At 41.7% G+C, this 12,528-nt stretch overlaps 1 protein-coding gene across 3 annotated transcripts in view; it reads right to left on the minus strand.

The window, feature by feature from the left end:
* rassf7a (Ras association domain family member 7a) overlaps positions 1-12,528 on the minus strand; it is a 41,150-nt gene that overhangs the window by 16,569 nt on the left and 12,053 nt on the right. The window lies entirely within an intron of this gene.

Raw genomic sequence — 12,528 nt, forward strand, 5'->3', positions numbered from 1 at the left:
ATAGAGTTAAGCTTATTTGCTGCTGCAAACATGGTGGGGTCCTTCAAAATCTGGTAAAAATGAAACGGACCATGAAATCACACGACACGTGATTGATGTTTGAGGTTGATGTCGATAATCTAAAGCAGAACTAGACCCAGTCATTGAGAGTCTGTATCCTGTCACTGATGGTCTCAGCAAAGTCGAACTGTGGAAAACACCTTTGAGTGCCAGTCACCATAAATCATCACCAGCCATTTTCACAAAGATCGTCAACTGGCCTGAACAGGAAGCAAGCAAGAAATAAGGTGCAATGGAGAATTTCATTGTTGAAAAATGACACTTTCTGTTTTAGACAATATAGAGCATGTGGCCAAAAATACTTTATACAGTTGTCACTTCAATACAGCCGCACATTTATCTGTCCAAGGGACTTCCTGCTACCTGGCTCATCAGTCGGTTATTTGCATCAGCTGGGAAACTGAGCAGAGCAGAGAATATCACAAAAAGGGAATTTGTTTGCGCTGACTCATGGGTACACACACACACGTACGCACACACAGACAGCCAGCAGCAAATAGTGAGAATGATAACAGCAGATTGCACAGGCAGTGCCAGCCTCCACAGAGAGCTGGGCTCAGGATGAGTGGGTTGACCAGCCGCGGGCTTAGCCCAAGCACAGGAGTTCATATTGTCGAATGAGCCAAAGAAGAAGGTTCTCAAAGACTGCTGATGGGCACCCATGTGTAATTATACACCACCGATCTGAGTCAGCAATGCTTGCCAGGGAATGAGGACACTGCTCCTTTCCCAATCAAGCGCAAACACACAAACTGACAAGCATACAGTGTACATGTGAAATACAGTGTTCACAAAAGCTAAAAATGAAATGACACACAGTTGTCATCAATGCTCGATTGACAACCAAACTTGTGTAGTCATTAGTAACTTTAACTCTCAGAAAATATGGACTTTTTTGCAGATGAACAAGCATGTGCCCCACTCCTTTCCTGTCTGCGTGCTTGCATCTGCCACAGGGGATTCATGTCTGCCACAACGTCCAGTGTCACAGGTTTGAAGCTCCAACTCATTAGTAATTTAAAACATTCCTCCACTTCTTCTCATATTAATTATTTACCACTGTTTTTTCATTTAACCATTTTATTTACCGGTATATTTTTTAAACCCATTTTGAATATTATTAAAGAAACATTTTTAGTATCTTAAAAAAATGATTTGCACATATTATGCCAAGTGACAAAAGTGATGCTTATTATTGCATTTGGATTTATAGTGGATGGACTTCGATATGCAGAATTTACTGTACATGTTGACATCTAAAAGTACCTTGAAAGCCAAGCTGTAAATAAGCAGACACTTGGTTGAGTGGATACATTGGAACGGTGTTTAACCGAGTTGAGGAGGAAGACCTTTATTAACAATGCTTTTGTGAAAAAAATGAAGCGCATTTCTACGAACAGCTCAGTTGATCACTCAGACGATTTCTTAAATACGACATGAAAGCTCAGGATCTGAAGAGTTTGACCATTAAATATATCTCTTTGTTCAGTGGTTTTCCATGGCATTTTGCATCATTTTATGGCAACCTTATTCGGTCTTGAGTTATTTTAGATGTAAATGGCACTTGGTTTGCAATTGGTACATAAGACGGACAATCACGCCCATATTTTCACGACCAAAAGGCGCACTTAAATTTTAAATTTTCTCCACAATGGACGGGGCGCTGAATAATGCGGGTTATCTTGTGTATGCACCAAGTTCCAAAATCTGTCAATGATGTTGTGTGACTTCGATGTGGGGGTTTGCTTGACTGACTGATGTTGTGCCGACACGCTGCTTCTATAGAGGAAAGGCGGACGTAACTAAGGACAACATATGATTGTTAAAATGGGAAGGGTGGGCGTGAAAGAGGACGTTAATGGTACGCCCCCGGTAGGTGTGTATAGGATAATGCATGCATTGTGCAAAACGACACCCTGAAAATCTATAAAGAGCCACACTTACAAAGCGCAGGCTACACTGCAAGCTGTCAGCTACGCGGAGGACCGTGGGAATCGAGCAGCCGCGACAGAATTCAAGATCAATGATTGGTGCGCAGTGCATTAATTTTCTGAAATTGCACCATCTATCCATCCGGGCAAAAACAATTGTGGCACGGTAACATCCGGCGGATAACAAGGAAAAGCTGGCCATCTTCTGCTCCTACTGCAGTAAAAAGTGAGGGAGATTTAAATTCTTTATTCCGCCGCTCTGTTGATCTCATTTGGCTTCCATTACTGGCTCTTCTCTCAACTAATCCCCACATTCCTACAAACCCACTTGGACTACAGCAAGCGATGAGGGACAACCATACTTCGCATTTCGAAACACAACTAAAAGATTGCCGACAAACACATCCAGCCCAACCACATCACCGACATGGTGCCGCTCACTTTCGACCTCACGGCTAACTTCCCTGTAGAGAAGAAGGGGACCAGCATGGAAGCGACATGCACAACGCAGCATGAGAAGTCGTCTTTTAATGTTGTGCTTGATTGCCATGGTAATGGACATAAACGGCCAAAGTGAAGTTGTGAGCGGTGTGGGAGCAATGGTGAACACAGCTTTTCTAAACAAAAGCTTTCTGAGGAGACGCACAGCAATGAGAATGACTCTAGGAACCTGGCATGTTTGATTTTGAATGTGCCCATCTATTCATTTCACAGATTAGAATTTTGGATGGATTTGAGGATGAGGATTGGTCAAAAATATAACGTAAGTACTTTGTAAATTACTTCTATAAATTACAACCAAACTCAGTTTTTTTAAACCACACACTAGCATGCATCCATCCATCCATCCATTTTCTACCGCGTAAGGGGTCGGGTCGCGGGGGTAACAGCTTTAGCACGGAAGCCCAGAGTTCTCTCTCCCCAGCCACTTTTTTCAGCTTTTCCCGGGGCATCCCGAGGCGTTCCCATGTCAACTGGGAGACATAGTCTCTCCAGGGTGTCCTGGTTCATCCCCGGGGCCATGCCCAGAACACCTCACCAGGGAGGCATCATAATCAGATGCCTGAGCCACCTCATCTGGCTCCTCACGATGTGGAGGAGAAGCGGCTCGACTCTGAGCCTCTCGTGGACGGCCGAGCTTCTCACCTTATTTCGAAGGGAGAGCCCAGACACCCTGTGGAGAAAACTCATTTCGGCCATGTACATACACGTTACTGTATTTTTTAAAAAACTAGCATACGTTTTACCACGTCTGCGTCCAATAATACAATGTGTCTTGTGTATGTGGTGAATATAGAAATAGCACCCATAACTGACACTCGACTACATACACCATGTCTTTTAATACAGTATGCCGTATGGTCGTGAAAATATGGTACATGCTTTTTCATTTTTCAGACAGTGAGTACTGAGTCAGTGGATAGTAATACTTGTTTCATACAAAAGTAACTCTTACAAGGAGATGGATTTCTTTTAAATGCCTTGACAGTTAAACTTGAGTGACAAGGTTTTTTTAACAAGCCTGTATCAAGCAAAAGCAACATTTTTGAGCTTTCGTGTTAAAATGATAATTCCTCATCAAAACACCCCTAAAGTAGTTTTTCCTGCTCATTCCTGTTCTCTAAACACCAGCTCCGCCCAATCCTAGGAAATGATTGGATCCTCAATTTTACATGGATGAGATTGAGGAGCCAGTTCTGTAGCGCCCCTGCAGACTAAATACACGGCCGCCTTCTGGGAGCCACCGAAGTTGAGATTTGCACCATGTCTGCCAAGTGACAGAAACCGTTTTTTTTTTTTTTTTAAACAACGCTTTAGTTTAGAGAATGTGTAAGTGTTGAAAATGAGTGTTTGGCTGTGACAAGTTAAGGATGTGTTTGCCATAATTGGTAACACGTCATGTTGTTTCAGCTGAGCAATGTTATTTCCAGGTGTTTTTGAATGCATCAGGCGACTCATTTAAACTCACTTAAATATCTCTGAGAGACGTTACAATACATTCTTCCATCATTATTACGATTTACGGGGGCAGTGCACACAACAGCCATCTTTAAGATTACATCATAGAAGGGGCGTATGATGCCCGTAGATGCCCTGCCACACTGGGAGTGGCGGGATTTTAGTGAGCAGGGCATCTTCGGGGTGAAAAATATAGCCACCAAAATAACTCATGTTTCATAAGAAAATAGAATGTGCCAATGGTAGTATATAATCAAATATATGTATAGCATACAACCTTGGAAGCTTAAAATCACATGATACAGGCCCTTTATAAACATGTTGACATTGCTTGAATTCTTAAGTAGTCCATGCGGTGTGTTGATGTGTAATAAACATTTTAAAAGTATGTTTTCAGCTAATTTTGATCATGGGGAGAATTCCACACAACTTTTTTTTATTGACACATATTAAATGTTAAATTTTATTCTATTAAAACAAGCTGTCCATCAGCTTCAGCTCATTCATAACACAGCTGCAAGAGTTCTGACAAAAAACAGGAAATACGACTCCATAACACCAGTTCTAAAATCTTTACACTGGCTACCTATTCATCAGAGAATCGATTTCAAAATCTCTCTGCTGTTTCATAAATGTCTTTCTGGATCAACACCCAAATACAACCCAAAATGCTTTTGCCATATGATCTGTTAAGATCCGAGAGAATATCAAGTGGTGGTCTTTTAGTTGTCCCAAGAGTCAGAACTAAATAAATGCGGCGAAGCAAGGTTTTTTTTAACAGCAAAAACCTGGAATAAACTTCCTGAGGAAAGGATGTTAGGTATATCCCCACGCTGAACACTCTCAGTCGGTTTCAATTCTCTAAAACAACATGTTTGATGTATGAATGGGACCATAACAATAAAAATGCCTTGCCTAAAGTAAAAAAAAAAAAAAAAAGATTACATTCATAGTGCCAGCGAAACATATTTTAAAGATCATCAGTCTTGAGTTCAGTCTTGGGACAGGTATCGCCCTAAGACACAGTCTTAGGCTAATTGTGCATATTCTGCTTTACTGCCAACTAAGTGGTTTAATCAAAAAACTGACCTGTATGCTGATTCTTTGGTTTTCAAGATGAAAGCAAGAATTCCACAAGTTTCTTCCCAATCCATATTTAAAAACGAACATGGCAAGAGAAACTCAGTCACTGCTGGATTTGACCAGACTGAACTGTGGCAATATTTGAGCACCTCAAACAAATTCAGCAAAAACTACAGGTTCTCAAGTGTAAAATGTTACCCCATGGCTAAGGGAGGGCCTGAGGTGTAGAATGTCTTCACTCATACCGATGTAATATTTACCTTGGGCGTTCCAATACACTTGGCCCCTAGAGAGACATATTACGGTACGTAAACAGTTATGAAATAACTGGGATGGATCTTCAGGCCATGTGATCGAAATTGTGATTTCAGATGTAATCATGTTTTTTTTTTTTGTACCCCCGCCATCACTGCTCTTATGCTCACAAGCTCACCAATCAGAAGCAGAACGATAATTGCGGACTGGTCGCACAAACCAATTAGCTTAGAGCTGTTTAAAAAAAAAAACAGAAACAACTAAAATGGTGCTGCTTCCTCAGATGGCTCACAAACTGGAGGGGGGAAACGCTAGTCATGAAACTAACTTGCTTCGGACCATGTCTCTGCACATGAGCTACGAGGTGCGAGCTGTGATTGCTAACTAGCACAGCGAAACACTGTCCTTGAGGCAGCAAATAAGAAAGACTGAGCGATTATCGTTATCATTCAAGTCCCACGAGGAATAGCTTAGTAGGCAACAAACCAAGCAATAAGACAAAACTTAATAAAGTTAAAGGGACGAATAAATGATATCTTATCTTATCTTATCTTAAGATAGAGAAGCCAATGCTAAGCTGATGTGACATGTTGAGTTGCGAAAGAGCAGAATCAGTTAAGTGCTTAGGTATATCGGACATTTTTCAATGACGTCGATCTGGAGCTAGAGCAACCAGCTATGAAAAGTAAATGAACATAGAACACCTACATTGTCGGCAAACTTGCTCGATAACATGAGATGAATCTGTAACTCCTTACTGTTCGCATCATCCATGACAAGAAGCTCCTGACGTCCAAAATATATTAGTATTAGTTTTTAGTATATTATTTTAGTTTATTCATTTTAGTTACTTTTGAATTATATAGTGTTAGTATACCAGGAATTAACTACAACATCAGCAAAGATATTTGTGTTTACATTATTTCGCACCACAGAATGCTAAGGCTTAGTTTTTTTTTAGATGTAAGCAATGATAGATCTCAAAAGGTAGCTATATCTGTGTGTGTGGGGGGGGGGGGCTTGGGGGGGTTCATACACACTTCTTTAAATCTATTTAGGACTCATTTTGACAGTTTTTAGAAATATATACAGTATATATTTCTTTTCATTGGCTTTTGTCCATGAATCTTTCATTTACCAATGCAATTGAAAGTGATAGATTACAGTTGCAGGCACAAAAAACAGTTTAATAATCAAACTGGAGTTTGACAACTAATTATTTTTAAAAAATTGTGATTGAATTGATGACATTTAATTTGAAAATTTTGAAATAGTCAAACTTTGGCTTTCGAACGTCTCTGTTCTCGATCAAATTGGTTTTCGACCAAAAATTTAGATTTTTTTTATGACTCTTACGACCGAAAATCGGTTCTTAACCAAACTTGAATGCGCCGCTTGAGTCCTCTCGCCTTTCTTACACAAGGAAGTGACATTACCTCGTGTAACGTTCCATTGTGAACAGACGTGTTCAAGAAAGATTTTTTTTTTCAAATGAACATGGTTTCGGTTTTTGAACAAATAGGTTTTATTTATTTTATGGTCGAAAACAGAGTATGACTGTACTGTGAAAAATATGCCAGTCTTTGGAAACAAATATTATGTAAACAAGATGTGTCATGTAATGTTCACATTTTAAATCATGTGTTAGGCCTCACCAAAGTTGTACATTATCCCGGCCGGCTTCTGAACTGGATCCATTTCAATTCACAGAAACCAATGTGTGACGTGTATAATGAGGATCTCAAGTGGCTAAATTGGTCTCAAATTTATAGTTTGGATAATTTGATGAGGATGACTCAGCCACAACTGAACTCAGTGCCCTGTCATTACTCTAAGAGGAGGCACTGAGCCAGCCAATGCTGGATGAGTCTAGTTTTGTGTGGGCGCGCATACATGTGTGTGCAATCAAGCATGTCAAGAGAAGGTGGAGGAAAATCGAGGGTATGGATTTATGCCTCACTGACAACATTTTGGGGGGCCAAGAAAATTGAAAACTCAACTGCACCTCGCACCCCAGTTTTCTGTCACAGGGAACATAGTACTGTACATACCTGTATACATAAACACAAACAATGAATCCCATGATGTTTCAATTACTTTTAGAAACAAGTTAGACTGCTCCTCGATGTCTATGCTCAACGTGACCAAATTTTTGTAAAATGGGGGACAAGTCTGTCAAATGCACCTGCCTGCCCCTTGTCCGCTTGGTTGATTTAGTACTTTCAAGTCCCAAGGCAGACATTTCTCTCTCTTTTGGGTGTCTTGAACCCCATCTCCTGCTATCCCCACAGTGACCAGGTCTTTTGGCTGAGGCCTCCTTTTATTTACTGCCAAGAGAATTCTGTGTGCACAGAGTCAAAACAGCATGGCTGGTTGAGCATGGGAGCAACCTGCCGCTCGCACGCACGCACGCACGCTCGCTCGCACGCACGCTCGCACGCACACACGCACGCACGCACACACGCGCACACGCGCGCACACACACACACACACACACACACACACACACAGAGAAGCTGCGTGGCATCCCATGGTGGGTGCAGAGATCTTTACTACATTACAATCACAAAGGACAGGGAGGAAAATTGTCTTAGACACCCATAACGCCTTCAACTATAATCTGTCTCTCCTGTTGAGAAATTACAAGAGTAGATATGCGGTCACGGGTTGGTGAACAAAGAACCATGAACCAATTAAGACAACGAAAAGTTTCCCGTGACAGGCCATGGCAGCATTCCTAAAGTGGAACTTTATGGTCAGCTGAACTGACTTGGGAACATGACCTTAGGTGGACAAAGCTCTGAAGGTTCATCTTGAGAATCATTGATGTAATCCAACCATGAAGTGGCATATGTTGGTTTACTAAAAAGGGGTGAGAGAAGGTGGCTCAAAGAGCCCTTACCCTATTAACTTTGTTCAGCAAGTGCATTTGTGGAATGTTTTTCAACAGAATTGACCATTTATTGACCATTCAGACACGACACTCCAAACTGCCACCTTCAGAAGTTCTCCGATGACTCTGCGATTGTTGGCCTCATTACAGAAGGGGATGATCGGGAGTACAGGGGACTGACAAAGGACTTTGTGGACTGGTGCCAGCAGAATCTCCTCCAGATCAACCCTAGGAAAACTAAGGAGTTGGTTGTGGATTTCTGCAGGAAAAAGTCCTCACCAGCACCGATGAACATCCAGGGTATGGACATAGAGAGGGTGACCTCCTACAAGTACCTTGGTGTTCTTCTGAACGACAAACTGGACTGGTCTACAAACACGGACACCCTGATTAGGAAAGGACAGAGCCGACTGTTCCTACTCAGGAAACTGAGGTCTTTTGGGGTTCAGGGGTCACTCCTTAAGACGTTCTATAACTCGGTGGTGGCCTCGGCCATCCATTATGGCATTGTCTGCTGGTCAGGCAGCATCTCAGCCCGGGACAGAAAGAGACTGGAGCGACTGGTCAGGAAGGCCAGTTCTGTCCTGGGTTGCTCCCTTGACACTCTGGAGGAGGTGGGCAACAGAAGGATGCTAACTAAGCTAAAAGCTATGATGGCCAGTCCCTCCCACCCCCTCCAGCCCGCCCTGACAGCACTTGGTAGCTCCTTCAGCCAGAGACTGTTACACCCGCGCTGCAAGAAGGAGAGATACCGACGCTCGTTCCTACCGACTGCTGTCAGGCTGATGAATAAAAAATAACAATCATAATAATAAGTAAATGATGGGAAGGTAAATTGTAAATAGTACTGCGATTTATCCATTTGTGTTCATATTGTATTTAATTGAAAGATGTTTGTTGTTTTTTTTCTCTTTCTCCTTTCTTCTTTCTACATACATTCTTGCTGCTGGAGGCTGTAAATTTCCCCAGTGTGGGACGAATAAAGGATATCTTATCTTATCTTATCGTGTTATCGCCTGGAAGCCAAAAAAACATTTTGATTCTCCCGGAATTATTAAAATAATAAAAACAAATCAGTTTGTAAATTAGATGCCTTGTCCACCAACATGAAGAACCCGTCGAAAATTAAGATATATTCCTTTATTTGTCACTGGGGAAATTTACAAATCACAGAGGAAGATGTTCACCTATGTCGGCACAAATCGAAAGTGTGTGAGTTTGTTAAAATAAATGACCAGCCGCCTCAGTGCAACACTTACAGAGATTATATTGTGCAAAGGAAGTTAGCACGGCTGAACCCCTCCGGATACATAGTGTACAATTGTTTTTGAGCTTGTACTGCACCTGCTGTTTATCTGGACTGCCTTGCCAAGTTGTACTTTAATCTGATATCTACAGACAATCCTAGTGTTTATACACAACAGGGTAGCCTTAGAATGAAAGCTCAGGAACATGTTTAAGTCTCTGCAGCATCAGGCACATGTATCCACCTTTCTAGATATATATATAGATGGATAGATATACACATACACACACACACACACACAGCTTGATAGATAGACAAATTGTGTATAAATTATATTTTACCCCCATTTTTGTGGAATCCCACATTGAATGTTCAGTATCCTTTCAATGTTTTTGGGGGTTATTTATCGTCTGATGTCAATCAATGCCTTGCACTGAAATTGCAAGAACCGATCAGCCACAGCTCATACTTTAGGCCAACTCGAGAGCAGCCTGCGTGTAGTCTAGCGTCACCTTACACTTTCCCTAAAACTGCACATTACAAACAAACCAGAACTGTGAACACTAACAATAATATACAGTATATATTTATTTATGTGTGTGTGTGTGTGTGTGTGTGTGTGTACAGTTCTCGTACAATATAGGGATGAAAGTTTGGATACAATGTTTTTTTTAGAAAATCAAGTTGATCAAATAGGGCGGCCCGGTAGTCCAGTGGTTAGCACGTCGGCTTCACAGTGCAGAGGTACCGGGTTCGATTCCAGCTCCGGCCTCCCTGTGTGGCGTTTGCATGTTCTCCCCGGGTCTGCATGGGTTTTCTCCGGGTGCTCCGGTTTCCTCCCACATTCCAAAAGCATGCGTGGCAGGCTGATTGAACACTCTAAATTGTCCCAACGTGTGAGTGTGAGTGCGAATGGTTGTTCGTTTCTGTGTGCCCTGCGATTGGCTGGCAACCGATTCAGGGTGTCCCCCGCCTACTGCCCGAAGACAGCTGGGATAGGCTCCAGCACCCCCCGCGACCCTAGTGAGGATCAAGCGGCTTGGAAGATGAATGAATGAAAGTTGATCAATTAATCAAAAAAAATGACAGTTTAATCAATTCACAAAATAAATGTGAGTGAGCAGCTCTACAAATGAAAAATGTGAAACTAATCCATGTAATCGGTTTCAGAAGTGGTGTCGGCGGACCTCACTCATCATGGGTGATCGTATCCGAATCAGTTGCATAAAAACCCGATCAGAACACCCCTAGGCTTGTGTGTTCACTACAGATAAATACATAAAATATGCATGCAAAATACCCTGCAGATGCAAACAAGCCATCGGTTAAGGAATGGGTTTTTCGAATTGTATGCTGGTTTCCAACAACAATGTGTTTTCAAATGTACATTTCAAACAAAAACAAATGCACTTGAAACGTCTTACGGTCAAGAAGCAGAACCACAGGGAAATTCCTTTTCCAAATCCCCTCCTTCCTCTCAATAATTATAGTCTCCTAGATGACAAAGCTACACTCTATTGTGTTTGCCTCTTCAGATACAACAGGTGTAGTGGGGCTTGCTGGGCTGTAAGCCACTTTTTTTTTTAACAAGTTGCTTGAGCCAAGTGTGTTCTACCCATCGTAGCTCCACATAGACACCTCAGAGACATGAAGCCTCCCCTAGCTCCCTCCCAAAATATTGGGACGGAAATACTGTCACTGTATATCTGCCAGCTTGTGTCATTTTTAAACAGGCGGGATCCTACACAAAAACAGTGTTTCTCATTTATCAATCCCTAGGAAATATAAATTCAATGAGGATGATTTATTTAAAGGAGTAGAAAAGATTTGACGAATTGCAAACTGGATGAAGTTTGGATTGGAAATGGGTGAGAGGGAGGATGATGGGGCTGGGTGTGAGATGAGAATGTGATGCAAGGAACATTGGATCAATCTTTTATCACTGCAGTGTACTTTCTTCCTTAATGGATCTGACATGAGCACAGCACTGCCTTCCGTCCCATTGCACAGGCAGGGGGAGGACACGTGGAACAAGGAGTGTGAGAGTTAGACGGAGCTACACTTGAGAAAAAAAAAAGACATGGACAGAAATAAAAAAGGTGGTTTGAACCACATTCTCAAAATAGTCAAAGCCCAAAACTATGCAGACATATTATTTCATGTCCTAGCGTCATCCAATTACCTCCGGCCCAGAATGCATCTGCGGGAGTCGGTAAACATGTCTGATAAGGACCCGAGAAATGAAGTCACTTCACAGCATGAAAAATTACTTTGTAAATTTCCATCAAGACTCCATCAAGATATCGTGCTGTGCATGGCCAAGTACGTTTTCCTTTTCACGGGAGCTAAATGACGGACAGGCGCTTTGACAGAAGCGACAGACTACCCTGCACTAGTTGATGGATCTATGTGAAAAAGAACAGTCAAATATGGGAGTTGAGAAGATGACTCTCGGAGGATGCTGAGCTCTCACCATCCTAAAACGGGCTCATTCAAGGACAACAAGAAAAGTCTAAGCACTGAGGCAGCTGCACAGTAAATCGGAGGAGAGAAGAAATACACATTAAAGGGGTTTATATAAAATTGAGATTGCACTACAGCAAACATACCATTGTTCTGCAATATAAGAGCAGATACTTGTCAATTCCACTGGTATACTTTTAGGAACGAAAAATGGAAGAACATATGTTGGTTCTGCCTTTTGCAGCAGCTTCCACTTTTTTTTGTTTGTTTTTTATTTGGGACTTTTTCAGCACCGATATCCAATTTGGGACATGAATACTGGCATAGCGGTGTTGCACAAAGTGTAACAACCTCGTAGTCCAAGTCAGGGTAAAGACAATTTACACTTTTGACAGTAATTGCTTGGAAATGTCTCTTCGGAAGCAATAATCTAGTAAACGTTGCAAAATTGTACTTGTTTTTACTGACTCTGACAACTAGTCCAAGTAACCAATGACAGCTCAATGTCAGACTTTAGATTAAATGCACTCATGAGTGACATTTGGTGAGTGGCAACAAATTTACAATGACCACTCGAGGTAAGATTAATGAATAACAACACAAATAATTGGCAATAAAAAGCTAAGGTTAGCTGTGAT

The sequence above is a fragment of the Hippocampus zosterae genome, chromosome 3 (assembly GCF_025434085.1).
Source record: "Hippocampus zosterae strain Florida chromosome 3, ASM2543408v3, whole genome shotgun sequence".
NCBI lineage: Eukaryota > Metazoa > Chordata > Actinopteri > Syngnathiformes > Syngnathidae > Hippocampus > Hippocampus zosterae.